The sequence below is a fragment of the Lissotriton helveticus genome, chromosome 4_1, assembly GCF_964261635.1.
Source record: "Lissotriton helveticus chromosome 4_1, aLisHel1.1, whole genome shotgun sequence".
NCBI lineage: Eukaryota > Metazoa > Chordata > Amphibia > Caudata > Salamandridae > Lissotriton > Lissotriton helveticus.
Window position 1 is genome coordinate 1192565020 of NC_136063.1, and position 17061 is coordinate 1192582080.

Consider the following 17061-nt stretch of genomic DNA (forward strand, 5'->3'; position numbering starts at 1 on the left):
AAAGTGTAATTTGCAGACTTGAAAAACTTTGCCATAAGGTGTGATTTGAAATTGTGAGTCCAGAGACAGCAAACTCAGTACATATCTATATTTTCCAATTGGAAATTACACTTATAAAATGTAATAAGGTAATCCCAATATTAACCTACAGGAGAGCTAGGCCTTGCCTTTTAGTGGTTTTCAACACTGAAAATTACATGCCCAACTTTTTAAATACACTGCACCCTGCCATTGGGGCTGCCTAGAGCCTACCTTAGGAGTGACCTATATCTCTTAAAAAGGAAGCATTTGGCCTGGAAAGAGGGTTAACTTGCCAGGTCCGCATGGCAGTGCAACACTGCACACACAGGCTCTGCAATGGAAGGCCTAGGACATGTTTAAAGGCCTACTGAAGTAGGTGCACAATCAGTGCTGCAGGCCCACTAGTACCATTTAATTTACAGGCCCTGGGCTCATGTATCACACTTTACTAGGGTCTTATTAGTAAATTAAGTATGCCAATTGTGAATTAACCAGTGTTACCATGTTTAAAGCAGAGAGCACTCGCACTTTAGCACTGTTTAGCAGTAGTAAAGTGCTCAGAGTCCTACAGCCAACAAAAACAAATTCAGCAAAAAAAGGGAGAAGGAAGGCTAAATGTTTGGGAGTGATGCTGCAGAAAGATAGAATTACATAGAAAATGAGAGTGCAGAGGGGCATTTACTGATTAGGAACACTCCACCCACAACTTTGTAGTAATAAAAGATCCAATCAGGGACCTAAGAAAGTGTTATATGTAACAATTGTGTGTTGAGAACATCTGTTATTCTTGGATAAGTTGTTGCTAAATACTGTATGAGGAAGAAAACACATGTCACAGTCACTAAAAATCATCATACAAAGGTCACACAGATTGTGGACAACACATCTCATGGGAGCTACATAGTGGTACCATGGGATAGCCATTCACCATTACCCTGGTTTCTCATCATCAGCATATTGCTCCAGTGTGTATGGGTAGGAACTTAGGAGGGGTTGGAGATTGTGAGTTACTGGACCAACCAGCCTAACGTTCACCAACTGATCCAGATGCAAGTAAACTCCTACACATAATTCACTGTTAGACCTGTCATTCTTAGGGTGGTCTTCCCCCAAACCTTTTGTTTGCCTACCTCCTATTTTTGCTGCATCATTTTGTTGCTTAAGAACGCTGAATACTTTACTACTGCTAACTAGTGCTAAAGTGCATGTGCTTCTCCCCTAAACATGGTAACTTTGGCATATTTCATTTACTTATAAGTACCGTGTAAAGTGGCATACCATGTAACCAGGGCCTGTAATCTAAATACTACTAATGGGCCTGCAGCACTGGTTGTGCCACCCACACAAGTATAAAACACAAAAGTGTCAGAGGGTCTAACAAAATCTATGTGTGGTCCATTAAACTAACAGAAGTAAGTGTCAACTCATCTAGTGAATGTGAAGATACATTGATGGATACCTGTGATTTCTAACAGGATACCCATCAGTCACCACTCGGAACCGTCCTTCATCATTTGGGATTCCTGTTTACCACAAAGTGGGTACACCACCGGTTCAGATTAAAGGTCAGATGGTATAACCTTAAGAAAACCTTGTGGTGGCCCAGGTGGTTCGGAGTGTCACAAACTACCCATCAATATAAAATGAGGGTGACTGACTTGCAGTGCTAGTGTAAAGAAATGTGATAAGTGAGTGAAAACTAAAATTGGGTGAGAGAGCATGAATGAGACTAACTTTATTCTGTTCTATGCCCGCTCCACCAATATTAAAAGAGCAGCATGAGTAGATTTAACAAATGTCTACCTAGATGGAAATATGGTCAACATGTTTCAGCAATTACAAAGGACTTAAGAGTCTATTGCTTTCATCAGGACCGGAATGTTAGGAAAAATGCTACTGCAAGGAGTGTCGTGAAACGTTAAAAAGTGACTACATATCAAATTAACAGTGCTGCAACATGGAAAGAAATCACCTGATTCTCTAGGTGTGTTCTGTGCTTGCAGACGTTATGTATGTCACTGCAAAAAAGAGACAGACACAAACAAACGCATGTAAAATGACCACATACACATAGACCTAGTAATGTGTAATTAATCCACATTTAGCAGTAAACCAGATTTAACTGTAAACCAATGGTTCTAATGCAATACCACATTGGATATATGTTTTATCAACATGAAACGCTTGGATGTAATATTTTCATGTAGCAGTTTGTGCTCCGTCTTACCCTTATTGTTGAAGCACATAGCTCCACCCCGCCTGGCAACGGCTCAGGACTCGAGGGAAGCACCGCTCTGATGAAAAGAAGCAAAAAAACACAAGGATATGTCATTGCTTCCTGGTCAAACGAAAATACAGCACATTGAAAAAGTACCCTGAGAGAATGATTGGCATAAGGTTTATGTTATGAAGGAACACCGCATGGCGTTCTCGTGAAGGCATAGTTAAAAAGCAGTTCACATCCCGGGATTCTCTTATACTCTGCAATGGGTTGGTATCCACCATTATTACTAAGAAGAACCTTGGTTTAATTGGTTGTCTCGATTGATTTTAGCAAACCCATGAAAAGAGTAAGGGCTGTACCCTCGATCAGAAAGGTATATTTGCCGCGTTGCCCAAGTAACGATATGGTACATATCTGTGCGCAATGACTGCAATAGCCTCGATCTGAGGGCCATTTGTAAAGGGGATGTTATTTATCCTTAGTTTCGCGCTTTTAGAAGAAAAATACTATCCAAGCCAAAACACAGTTAGTGCGCAGCTTACCTCTCCGTCGGTACTCCTTCGCCACCATCTGAACCAGTTGGAAAGGTGCCGACCAGAGGTAGAAGCTGCCGTTAAGAGCTGTGCGTTGATTGGCTCGCTATCGGCCATGTGATCGGGGCCACCATTAAACGTGCCCGTTGCTTTGAGATTTTACCCGGCCAGATGCTGTTGTCTTATTGGTAGTTAGATGGTCATGTGAGCAAACCTGCTTTTGTAATAAAGTTGTTTATTTGCCAACACGGACTGTGTCGGCGGTTGCTAAGAGACAATGCCTGAACTTTAGTTAAGACAATAACTTTATCGATGGTTTCATTGATCGCAAAAACCAATGTATTATTAGCGTGTTAAATGTTAACTATGTTCTGCAGCCTTAGAGAAAGGGCAGATGTTCTATTACCTTCATTTTACAGTCAGAAAACGTGAAATCACTAATCACATCTTAATTTTCTCATATTTCCATTATGATGAAGGTGATAACGATTGGGCAAAAAACTCAACCATATTTACAAGACAGACCAAGGTATGTCGTCATTTAGCCCACCTCTATAGGTTCCTAATTTAAACACCCATTTCTGTTCCTTGCGTAAGAGGAAATTAGTATGGTCTGTGATGTGGGGAGGAATATATGGTTGTTCAAGTACAGTCCACACAAAAGCAGTTGGGGCGTGTTGTTTCTCCAAGAAATGATTGGTGAGTTTGGTCGCCTGTCTCTTGCAACGAATCGTGCTCTTATGTTCGGAAATTCGTATTTTATTTTCCGAGTCGTCATTCCCACATACTTCAGGCCGCAAGGGCAGGTTATGAGATAAATTTGCTTCTCACTGTTACAATTTGTGAATTTGTTTTGTTTCCAGGGTCTGTTGGTGCCAATATCAATTTCAGTTGTCTTTGATGTTTGGGGGCAAGCTTGGCACGAACCACATGGGTGGTGGCCTACTACAGGTGGGAGGTCCCACATAGTGCCAAGGGCCCTTGGCAATTTAGTGTGAGGTCTAGTGTGCACAATACGATCTTTCAAATTAGGACCCCTTTTGAAAGAAAAAAGTGGTGCTTCAATGGTCTCTTGTCCTGTATTCAATATGGACCAGTGTTTCTTTATTATTTTTTGGATTTGGTTGGACAATGTCCCAAAAGTGCTAACACAGGTTAATCTGTTTGAAATATCTTTTGACACTGAAGGTTCCAGAAGAGCCAATCTATTGTTATTTTTTGCCCGCTTCATTGATTTTTTCACTAATTTCGGTGGATATTTCCTACAGTGAAGCTGATGCTGTAAGGCTTTTGCATGTTTATTGTAGCCTTCCTTCGTGGAGCAATTTCTCTGTACCCTTAGAAACTGCCCATAGGGCAGATTCTCTCTCAGAGACTTGGGATGGTGACTGTCAAAAGAGAGTAGGGAGTTCTTCGCCATTGGTTTTCTGTAGAGCTCTGTTTGAAGGCCTTCCGGAGTGGAAAAGATCCTCAAATCTAGAAAGGCAATCTCAGTTCTACTGGACTCTACAGTGAAACGGAGAAAGGCATTCCTGCTGTTTAGCCAGTTATGAAATGCCACTAGATCTTCGTATGTCCTCGCCATATCACTAGTATATCATCGATATACCCTTTCCATGTTTTTATCAACGTGATAAACGGGTTGGTGTTACTAAGGACATACTCCTGCTCAAAGTGATGTACATATAAATTTGCCAGGCTGGGGGCAAAAATGCTCCCCATGCTGGTCCCAGATATTTGTAAATAAACCGTCTCTTCAAACTTAAAGAAGTTTTTCTTCATGGCTAAGGTGGCACAAGCCATGATGAAACTGACCGGCGTGATGCTTTCCAAATCACGAGCCATCAAGAGAGAAGATATGACTTCTAAGGTCTCATCTTGTGGTATAGATGTATAAAGTGACTCTACGTCAAAAGAGACGAGATGATCGTTCTCAGCATCAAAATCAATGTCAGGGAGGAGACAAAGCACATATGTTGTATCTTTGAGATATGTGGGCATTTCTTGCACCATGGGTCGTAGAGAATAGTCAACGAAGGTAGAAAGTGGTTCCAAAATGGATCCAATACCCGAAATTATCGGGCGGCCTAGTGGTGGCCTCTGTGTCTTATGTACCTTCGGGAGAGAGTAGAAGTAGGGCATTACTGGATGTTCTGTCACTAAAAAGGTTTCTTCTTGTCTAGTGACCCAGCCCTCGGACAGAGCTTCTTCTACCATCTCATTGATTGTCTTTCGCATGTCAGCCGTGGGATCCTCGGTTAGAGTGCAATATGCTTGTCTGTTACTAAGTTGTCTTAGGCACTCATTCCTATAATCACTAGTATCCATGAGGACAATTGCACCCCCTTTGTCCACCGGTTTGATGGTAAGGTCTGTATTGGCAGACAGGGATTTCAGAGCATCTTGTTCGGCTTTGGAGAAGTTACAGAAGCCTTCTTGTTCTGTTGAGAATAAAGTTTCGATGTCCTTTTCTATAGCCTGTTCAAATGCAAGAACTTGTACAGGAACCATATGGGATCCAGGATTAAATGTGGACTTGTTCTTTAGACCAGTATTGATGTTTTCTTGGTCTTGTTCTCTTTGATTGGATTTTGCAAAGAAAAATTGTAAGCAAATCTTCAGAAAGAACTTGGCCATTTCTATGTTGGTTTCAAAATGGTCATTTCTGACAGTAGGCACAAAGCCTAGACCTCTATTGAGGACCTTGTCTTCCATGGTGGTAACTACATGTGAGCTCAGATTGATAACGAGCCCGCCTCCGTGCTCGCTTGTGCTACTGCCGTCGTTTTGTTCTTCGTCGTTGTTGTACTCCTCAAGTTCCTCGTTGAGGTGGACGGAGGACTGAAATGAACCTGAGGTTGCGGGCCTCTTCTTCGTCCTCAGGATCTGCCCCGGCCATACCCTAAAAAAGGCGGCTGTCCCCCAAAATTGCCTGCAAATTGTGGTGGAGGAAAAGGGCCCATTGGTTGCGGGAAAGATCCCATTTGCTGTGGAAACATAGGGTTTCCAAATTGCCAAGGCGCAGGTTGCCACCAAGACTGGTTTTGATTTTGATTACCTCTCCAGTTTCTTTGATGTCGTTTGCCTCGTGTTCCTTTTTGGGAGTTACTTTGATTAGAAGAGTCTGAGTCACTCGAGTTGTCTTCAGAGGATGATGACCCATATGATGACCCATTTCTGTGGCCTTTGCTGTTGAACTCTGGGGGTACGTATGAATCGCTAGTATAAGGGTACACCTTTTCAAAGCTGAATTTGTCCAGGTCCTTCTTGAATTTCTCCATCTTCGTAAACAGAGTAAAGTCTTTGAAGTCTTGATTGCTCTTATTAGTTTCATCTAGACCTTGTTTATAGAGTTTACTAGTTAGAGTGGTCTTAATTTGAGATTCGAGGACCTGTATTTCAACCAGAATGGTGTCTGCAATCCGTTGTGATGTTTGTATAATTAAAACTTACCAGTCCCTGGTACACCTCCAAGCAATGAGGGACCAATTTTTCAAAAATTCCTTATCTTTCAGGAATAATCTTGGGGCGTTGGTCACGGTTAAACCTGAGGGGGCGCAATTTTGCCTCAAATATTGGGCCATTATGGCACCGTGCAAGGTCGTACGAGTGTGTGATTTTTTCAAACCTAGGATTTTACTCCAGTCATCTGTGCTGTTATTGATGACTATCGGTATAGACTCTAAAAGGTTGGGATGCTCATTCAGAACCCGCTGTACATCATCTTCATCAAACGCCAATCCATGGTTCTCCGCCATGTTTGCCAAAAAAATCTCAATGGTACCTCCGTGTGCTCTATATCATAGGACACAATACAGAGCTTGAAAATCTTACTGTGCGCAAGATTTAAGCAAAATAAATTTGCTCTGCTGGGAAAGGCCCGCAGCTCTAAAGCTGCTCTAGAACAGAAGAAACAATATGGTGAGGGAGGGCCTAAGGGAGTTTACAGACCAATCAAAGACACACAAGTAGCCTTCCAAACTTGTCTCGGGGTTGCCTTTGTAAGGCCTGTGTGTGCAGTTTAAAATCTCTTGCCAAGCCTTAAACTCCCCTTTTATTACTCATAAGTCACCCCTAAGGAAGGCCCCAGATAGTGCTAAGGGATGACTGCTGAGGAGTAAAAGGTGAAACAGGTACTATTAAGTTTTACATGTCCGGGTGGTCACAAACAGCTACATTTATTTTTCACTACTGTAATGCCTACTCCTGTCATAGGCTAGCACTGGGAATTCCTTAATACACTTTTAAGCTGCAAATCCTGTTCAGAAAGGAGTAGTTGCATCATGTTTTATATCTTTGGAATGGTAATGATCAATCCTTTTTAATGGTAATGTTGGATTTAACATTACCATCTTCGAAAGGGTACTTTTAGAAAGTGGGCATTTCTCTGCTCTCACTGCCCTGTGTGCCTGCATCATGTTCCCAATACATGTCTGGGGTGGGAGACAGTTGCACTTGGTACATTACCTCTAGACAGCCACAAATACAGGAAGGGTGGGTATGACAGAGAACTCATCTGAATTCTGATAACTCTTCCTAGGCAGGAATAGAGAGGGGAGAGCTGACACTCACACCTGAGTAGGCAGTTTCCTGTTTCCTACACAAAGTGCTCATTATCCTGTCACAGGGTAGCCTATTAAAGTTACTACTTAGCTAACCTTGTAGTCAGTTTTAACCACAATCACATCAGCACTGCACCTATCACTTGGCACAACAGGCACACATAGTGTTTTAGTTTAACCCGACTCCTGCATATGAAAAATATCCCTGAGCTCCCTCGCAGCAAGGGGGTTGTAGCCCGCGTAAAGACTAAGTCTTTCACGTGAGGAGGCACCCCTTTGATGAAGCATGACACCTTCTGGTGTGTGAGGGGAACCATCCTAAAAGGGATTCCTTCCCCCTCTCAGCACACAGTTGAGTAGACTTTATTGCATTCTTTACCATTCTATTTCGGAACCGTGGTATTTTGTCTGTGTTCTGACCTTTTGAGTGGGGAGGTGGTCCACACAGGTCCTTAAATCTCATCTACCCCCTTAGTGTGTATTCTTCATACTCTGACAACCAGAAACCCCAGTTCTAGCACCTACCCTGAACTGTGTTCTGAATAGGTTAGGGTTGGGAATCTTGTACAAAATAACAGGTGCCATCAATCCTCTATTTATATACCACAGTGTGAGCATAAAAAGCAAAACATAAAAATGTGTCAGCTGTGTGTTTGTAAATTTTAATATGTATACTCTCTGCAAATACAAAAAAAGCCACTAGCATGTTACAACCTGTTACATAAAGAGTAGGTCAACATGTTTAATTGCCAGTAGTTCTAGGCAATTTCCTCAGGGCACAAGTACATTCAGTACAAAGGCGTGCTCCCAAAATAGGTGCACCTTTTCCAAACGCTTATTAGATATACCAGATCAGCAGGAATAGGCTCCTATATGTTATATAATCTAAATATGTCAAAATTAACCTCATATTTAGATTTTGGGCCCATCTATATATGGACAGGGCATTGATTCCTTACCTTTGTACCTTTTACTATTCTGAAGTTACAGTTTAAGCAAAATGTAGTATATAATGTAATTATAGAAACAATCTTTATGAGGAGTATTAGTATGGTTACTCTACTTTCTCCAATAAACCCTAGCAATTAGATATAGGCCTCATGTGTCATAGTGCCACCTGTACACAGATGCCAAGCTTGTCAAAAAACAGACCTCTTTTCTCAGCCTGCAGTTGTGCAAAAACAAGTATGCATGAGTTCACCCTCAAACATCCCCAATCCCCCTGCGTAGGAGCTGACCATATTATAAAAGCTGGGCCACGGAGGATACAGCTTAAACCTGTAAACCAACAACATTTAAGTGGGAAAGACTCATTAGCAGACTCACAAAAAGGAGGACAATCAGGGAAAAAAACTTGGCCTGGTCAAAGGAGAGGAAGCCCCTCTTCACTGTAATACCTTAGTAAAATGGATGCTAAAAGAGAAGACATCAATAAAAATTAGCACAATGTTCATTGCAAGAATACAGCTTAACCACTGAATCTAAATTTCATAAGTGAAGAAGCAACACTTTAATATCAATGACGTCTGATACAGAATGTTTGGCTGGCAATAAACATTGCAGTCTATAGAATAGGGCTTTCAAATTGTTTTGTACTAAGAGTTAATTACATTGAATTAAAATTATGACAAGCTACTAATAAGTGTTGTAATACTGACCATATTAGACAATAATACATTATTGACCGCCATATGCAAGATTACCAGCAATGATCACCTTAGTGTATTAAGCATTGCAAATAGCAGCCATGTAAACAAATAATAATAATATTAGTAATAAATCTTCCCAACACTGCATGATTTATCACTTAAATACAAGCTGCAAATATATTTTGAATATTCAGCCGTTTTATCCAAAATTAGCTCATGATTTCTGAAAATAAACACATTTTCACTTTTCATTGTTGATATACATATATTAATTCAACCAAATAAAAACTTCTAATTTAGTAGGCGGGGCTGCATACTGGGTACCTACCTACAAATAGCTATAGTGCTACTGGTGACATGTATCAACCTTGTTTTGTAAGTCGGTAACCTATTACTGACTCGCAAAATAGTGTTTGCAAGTCGGTATTAGGAAGGTGCAGGCCAAGGCTGTCTCTTCCTAGTAGCGAGTCACAGGGGGATGTACGATTGTTTTGCGACCGCAATGCAGTCGCAAACCAATCACAGTTTACCACCTATTTCAGGTAGGGGGTAAGCCACTCGCAATATGAGAAGTTGTTCCCAGGAGACCCCTTACCCTTTGTTAATGGTAGAGAAAACATGTTCCAAGAGCAAACTGTTACTCCTAAAAAATTAAACAGACATGTTTTATTTTTTAAATGCATCTTGTTTTCCTTTGAGGAAAACGGACTGTATTTGGACAGTATTTAAATTTTTTTTTTTAAAGTTGCTTGATTTAAAAGAAAACAGAGACATGGTGGTCTACTGCCATAGCAGGGCATCATCTCTGTTTTATTGCCCATTCCAAATTGGTCCCAAGTTGTGACCTGCCTCATCAATATTGATGAGGCAGGTTAATTGCAACCCCTGAGACACATTAGTAGATTTCATTTTGCAAATCTCTAATTGTGATTCACAAAAAATCGCAATTTGAGACTCACAAAATGAAATGGTCGTACATCTGGCACTTGGAGTGATGTCCATCTACACTCAGATGTACAATGCATTTTGCTGGTAAAATGCATTTTCAAATGTACCAAACCTATTTTGCGAGTCTGTAACCTATCTCCGACTCGCATAATAGGGTTTGTGAGTCAGTATAAGGAAGGGGCAAGCCTTGGGGGTCAGTTCTTAATAGCGCATTGAACTGGTATGTAGAAATGTTTTGTGAATGTGGTCACAAAATATTCAGTTTACCAAATATTTCAAAAATGGTGGTAAGCCACGCTCAAACTGTAAAGGGGCCAACATTTAATGAGAGCAAGCAGTGGTCCCACGGACTACTGCACACTCACTGAAAAGATGAAAGGAAAACTTGTATTTTTAATTTGTGAAAAGCATCCTATTTTTCTTTAAGAAAATGGGATGCAAATAAAAAAAGCCCCTATTTAAAAAGCAGTCACAGACATGGTGGTCTGCAGGCCACCATCCCTGTGAATGCCAGCCACTCCCAATGTGTCACAAATTGTGACCTGCCTCATTAATATTACTGAAACAGGTCCATTGCAGCCCACTAGGGAATCGCAAACAATGTCTCGGACGTTGTATATCAGGTTTTGCCACTTGCAATTTGCAAACACTGATAGTTGTACATCTAGCCCTTGGAGGCTAAGAGGCTTTCCCTCAATCTTCTTGCTATCTGTCATTCTGTTTATCTATATACCTGACTGGCTGCAGGTATGTTTGTCTGTCTACCTATCTGCCTGTTGCTTTTCCTGCTAGTCTATCATCCTGACCAGGTACATATGCCTGTCTTAATACAAACAAGTGAAAATATAATTCCGAACTGCAGTACTGTTTCTCAGATTTCAGACAAACTATGTTAGTAAATTCCCTTGTGTCAATAAATACACGGTTATTGTTATTCAGTCAGGCACGCTCGAGTGCTCTACCTCCTGGCCAAGAACGATGAAATAACATGGTTTACTTTTGATGGTTTCAGAAGATATACACCCCGGAAAGAAATAGCAGTCGCCATCTCACGACATCTGCTGTTGAAATGCTGTATGCTAAGCAATTTGCAATGAATCACACCTTAAAATAATACTGCTTGAAGGTAGCAGGCAATGTATTCCAACAATGTGGACGAATGAAAGATGCAGGCGCAAGGACGTGTGCCTGATAAATGTGTGTTCTATAATGAAGCAACGCTGTATGGATGGCTCTGTTTTGAAGAGAACGCAATAAATCTGGATGGCCAGCCAACGCCTGTGTGCACAAACTAACTGAATCGAAATAAAAAAAAATACACAGCACAGAAGTCTGGCCATATGACAACAAACTCAATATATTTTGTTTATTTTAGAGTGGGTTTTTCTTTTAGCTGCATGTGGTGTTTGTTGCTTAAACCTTGTTTGTTTTCCTTATTGTAAACATTTAAGAGAGAATGACAGACTCAAGCAAGAAAACCTGATTCTTCATTGTCTGGAAGGAGCAAACATTTATTTAATTCAAGCCCATTTAATGTAATAGCCACAGCTGAAAAGCTGAAACATACGTACTGACATTGCTGGCCTTATAATGCAGGTAAATGGAATGAGAGGACTTGTTTCCATAGGAATGCACAATATAGACGTTTTTCACGTTATGGGGATAATCTAGAGTTCCATGTTGAACTAAAGGTCATCATTAAAAGTCCTTGTTCAAATGGATGAAAAATGAAGTGATGGTTGGATTGATTGAATTAATTGGCATGACTCTTAATTACTCTGGTCCGAAATACAGTCCACCATTTTTCCCCACCCCACCACCTCAGACAGGCACCAACCATATGCAAATCAGCCTTGGTCTTTCTCCCATAGGAACAATCCAACCCGAACTTCCAGACCCGGTCTACTTTTCAGGCTGTTTTTGGACTATTTGGGCTCTGTTTTTGGTAAGCAGATTGAATCATATGGCAGAGGAACCAGAGGGTCGCACTAATGAATGTAGAAAACAGATGGATGGAGTGCTCAAAATAATCGCAGCCACTGTTATTTACTCTGTGCTTCAATCCAGTTCATTGTTTTAAAATCATTTACGCTTTTTCTGGGGAAAGACAACTCCACAAAATTTCAAAGATTCATGTTACAAGTGCAAAACAGAGGTCCTCGTTTAAAGTTGTTTATTGACCCAACGTACATATAAATGCCTGCCCATGCTTACAGTCCATGTTTACAAGTAATTTTTTCTCTTCCTTTTATTAATTAGTATGGGAACATAAAATTAAATAGAGTTGGCAAAGCCAATAGGTTGTTTTTTTGAGGTTTTTTTTCCAATGTATGGAATGTGTAAAAAAAATGTGTAAAATAATTTGGCAAAAATATGATATGAAAATAAAGATGCCAGGCACATCCTTTGCATTGAAGAGCACACATGCAAAATAGCATCACTCAAAATGCAAGACAATCAATATATGAAGTGTTTTGACACATTGCCCCACACTGTATGCTGTGGAGGGCAGAAGAAAATGTGAATGACTTTTTGTTAGAAATGAGGGTCTCTAGTTGGCATGGGTAGGTACCTTTGTCCAAGTAGGGACCCTGGCTCCCAGGGCCGGACTGGCTACCGGGCAGTTTGGAATGCTGCTGAGCTGGGGGGGTGATTTCGTTCATGGAGACCTGCGTGTGCTAAACGAAATTCGTTTTGCATTTATTATTTTGAAGCACACGCAGGTCTCCATGAACAAAATCAGCCCCCACCGCAGTGAAATCAGCCCCCAGCTAAGCAGCATTCCAAACTGCCCGGTATCCAGTCATGGTAAGGGGGATACACACTTTAGATAATCGCTGCTCCCCCCCTGGGTAGCTTGGCACGAACAGACAGACTTATTCCAAAGGCAATATGTAAATTATTTGTACTCAAAACACACAGTAATACAATGATAACACCACAAATGGACACTGGATCAGTTTAGAAAAATAAAGTGTCTTTATCTAAACTCAACAAGACCAAAACAACAGAAATTCAACATACATGTAATTAGAATATGACTTTAAAAATGTTTCAAACAACTTGGTCCGTAGAAAACTATGGATGCATGATTTATCATAAAGTACCTATAGGTGCATCAAGATTCACAAGGCCAAACAGCTGCAGAGATTGGAAGCTTCGTAAAGAAAGAGATGCGCCAGTTCCTGAGACCTTAGGGAGGCGATGCGACAGTTCAGCTGCAGGCAGGAGAAGTGATTTGTTAATTCCAGTCTGTAGGGGAAAGTGATGCGTCGACGCCAAGATGATTCTGGTCCGCAGGGTATGCATCGGTGAAAACTCGCTGCACAGGTGCGATGCGTGGACATCCGGGATTGGTTGGCAATCAATGTGGTGGTGTCGAGCGGCATTGTGGCGAGCATCGCTGCATTGGTTTCTTCAGTTGTGATCCTTCGGTGCGTCAGTTCTTGCAGCGGTGACAGGCACTGCCTCGGTTCGGCAGTGGCGCAGTGATGCATGAAGAGCGATGCATTGGTTTCTTCAGTTCTTTAGGTTTCTTCCAGCTTCTAGCAGCAAGAACAGCCTCCAGAGGCACAGAACTGGAACAGGCACCTCCTAGCAGGTCAGCACTCCCAGCAGCAGAGTTCAGGAGAGCTAGGGATGAAGTATTTGTGTCCCGAAAACTTCAGAACAGGAGGCCAGCACACACTGGCTCTAGGAGATCTTTTTTAAACAGGTTCAAAGCTAGCTTCCAATCTTTGTCCTCTCCGTGGCAGAAACAGCAACTGCAGGCCAACCCTAAACATCACACGGCAAAGGGGCAGTACTCCTCTTTACAGCTCTTCAGTTCATCCCCTTGGCAAAGGTACCTCTTGAGTCCAGAAGTGATCTAAAAATCTGGGGTTTCAGGTGTAATGCATAAATCCCAAAATGTATGTTTTCTCTTTGTGCAAGGGTCTCTGAGCCCAGTCTAAACGAGTTCTGTCATCACTGCAACTGTATGACCACAGTCAGGGGAAAAAACATTGTGTAAAGCAGACAGACCCTTTTCAGGTGCAAGGAAAACTCCTCCCACTACTCTAAATTCAGCAAAGGTCTATTCAGCTCAGCTCTGAGTCATCCAGGAAGGGCCAGGCACACCTCGCCCCCCCAGTGGCTGTCTACAGTGAATGCACTTCCCTAGCCCCTGTCACTCCAAAACCAGACAGTCAATACACAAACAGGCAGAGGCACACAGAATGGCCAAACAAGAAAATGCCTACTTCCTAAAAATTGCTTTACAAAAACACAATTTAAAAACCATCTTTACCAAAAGAAGTGTTATTTAATTCTGAGTCCTGAGAGCCTAAACTGTATTCCTCTATCTTGTCCCAATGGGGAGGTATACTTGTAAGATGTTACAAAGTATTTCCCATTGTATCCTATGGAACTGATAGCTTTTCAATAGTGAAAAACGAAACTGGCAGTATTTCACTATCAGGACATGTCACACAACCAGTACACGGCCTACCTTTCACATACACCGCACCCTGCCCAGGGGGATACCTTGGGCCTTACATGTTAAAAAAAGGGAAGGTGAGGGTCTGGCAAGTGGGTGCACTTGCCAGGTCGACATGGCAGTTAACAAACTCCTCACAGACACTGCAGTGTTGAGTATTAATGGGGTTACCCAAAAAAACTACCCGACCTGGGTCCGAATTAAAGTACAATAAATAAATGATCACAATAGTAACAATCTTAAGGAACATAAACAAATGACTGCATTCACAAGACCAATTTTTTTATAAACTGCAATGGATGCAACTTATTGTCAAAATAATCGGCAATTAATGCAATTAATTTTCAAAGCATTGATCACTGTAGGCAACGCAGTTGCTCATATATCGAGAGACATAAGTATGTTTACAATAAGAGTGCTCCTGGTGTAGGGAAGGTAGTTAGGATTTGTGTGAGGGTGAGGGAGTGAGGGTGATGGACAGGAAAGAGGTGATGTGACATAGAAACATCAATTTCACATAGTGAGACCTTTACGGCCTATCACAGGTCAACAGTTCCAGAGTACACACATAGCAATGGAGGACGCCCAATAATAAAGATTCAGTCGTCAAGGCTTGCGTGATAGTGTTTAGTCAACGTTTCGACCCCTTTAGAAATATAGGGTGAGTTCAGTCCTCAAGTTGGGGTCTTCATCAGGACAACCAGAAAAGAGCACCTAAAAGCAATTGAACATTACATATTAAGGCTAAGTCAGACTGAAGTGATGTGAATGCTCTAAGTCAAAGGTTTAGAATGACCTACTTTGTGTAACAGCGCATAGACTCCGGCTGTACAATCATGGTTAATGGGCTCAACAGAGCTCCTAAAAGTCAGAGATAACACAAGTTACCAGTGTGACTTACTAAATCAATCAGTCAACTCAAAGTGTCTCATGGTTGTGCAAATCCAAAACTTTCTAAGTTACGGGAATTAATGCGGCCAAAAATTGCGCGCATCACCATCCGTGTATGTAGACTGTGGGTAACCACGTCCCTCGCATTCATAGGATAAATCCGTCAAGTAAGAGAGTTGTAGGGATTGAGACAGCCATTGAACATGTAGATAAACTAATTAAGGAGATCAATGACCTAAAGCTGGAAATCAGTGGCGACTCTGCACTCACCAACGCTAAAGAAGCTGTAGAGAAACTGAAAAAGACTATCAAGGATTTCAATATTAACAACCAAGCAAAGAAAGTTGACAAGTTGGCTAAAGACAAACGCTTCTATGAAAAAAAGAACACATACGCATATCTCCAAGAAGACTTTTTCAAACAAGACACCCAAGGTCTCTTCTACAAAAGTGGCAGAGGAGGATACAGAGGCAACAGACGGTTTACTACTTTCTCTGAGTCTTCAGGCTTCAACAGAGCTGGGAGCGACAGTGATCAAGCAGGCACTAGTGGAGGATATCAATACCAAGACAACTGGTATCAGGCACCTCAGGGGCTGTCCTCTTCTTCATTTTTTAGAGGATACCCAATGGAGAACACCAAGAGGGAAGAGGCTACAATTGGAACAGACCAACTCTCTGAGGGCAGAACCTCCAAAGCTGGGAAACAGGATGACAGCAGGGACAATACCAGAAGCATGTGAGATTCCAAGAAGAGAATCCTGGGGAAAGCAATACCCGCTGACAAGCCTACAGGTGGTGAAGGATGCAAGAAGCCCTATTATAAACCTGTCTACAAACAAACTCACAGAGAATTTAGCAAGTGTCCTCAGCAAAGGACTCTCCTTTGTGACTACTTCTTACCCCAACCCTTTTAACATCAAGACTGTAATACATAGTTTCTTTCGCAAGGTTAGGTTGATACACTTCTTCAGACACTCCCTGCCCATTGCCTTCTCATCATATACAGGATTGAGAACACCATCAACATTCATGCCTCCCACGCATATGAAGCCGCACAAGATCTTGACCTTTGAAAGCGTGGTTCTCCGAGACGTCCTGAAAGTGTGTGCTACCAAGACGTATACCAAACACAACATTACCAAGGGAGAACATGAAGCCCTAAACACTTTAAAGAACAACAGGACAATAGTGATCAAACCAGCGAAAAAAAGGTGGAGCTATCGCAGTTGAGAATACCCCAGACTACAATGACGAGATCTATTCACAACTTGATGGCATAAGCTACGCCACACTTAACCCATTCCATGCTCATGACGGAACGGTTCCGTCATGAGCGTCGGTTGAGCTGTGCTCATGACGGAACCGTTCCGTCATGACTCCGCCCGCGCAAGGCGGAGTCAGCATGGGCGGGGAATTCACGCCGCACGGAAGCGGTAAATCCCATGAAGGAAGGTCAGAAAACTAATCAGGATGATCACAGAAAAAGGGCAAACAAGAGGGTTTTGTATCAGAACAAGAATTTGAATACCTAAACACTAAACAACCACGCCTTCCTACAATTTACACACTACCGAAGGTGCACAAGAACATGCAGCACCCTCCGGGAAGACCTATTATTTCGGGCTGCGGATCACTCTTGGAACCAATATGCAAGTATATCGACTTCTACCTAAAACCACTTGCTGAAACCACCCAAACATATTTACGTGACAACATGCAATTTGACTCAGAAATTCAACTATTGGTAACGCTCG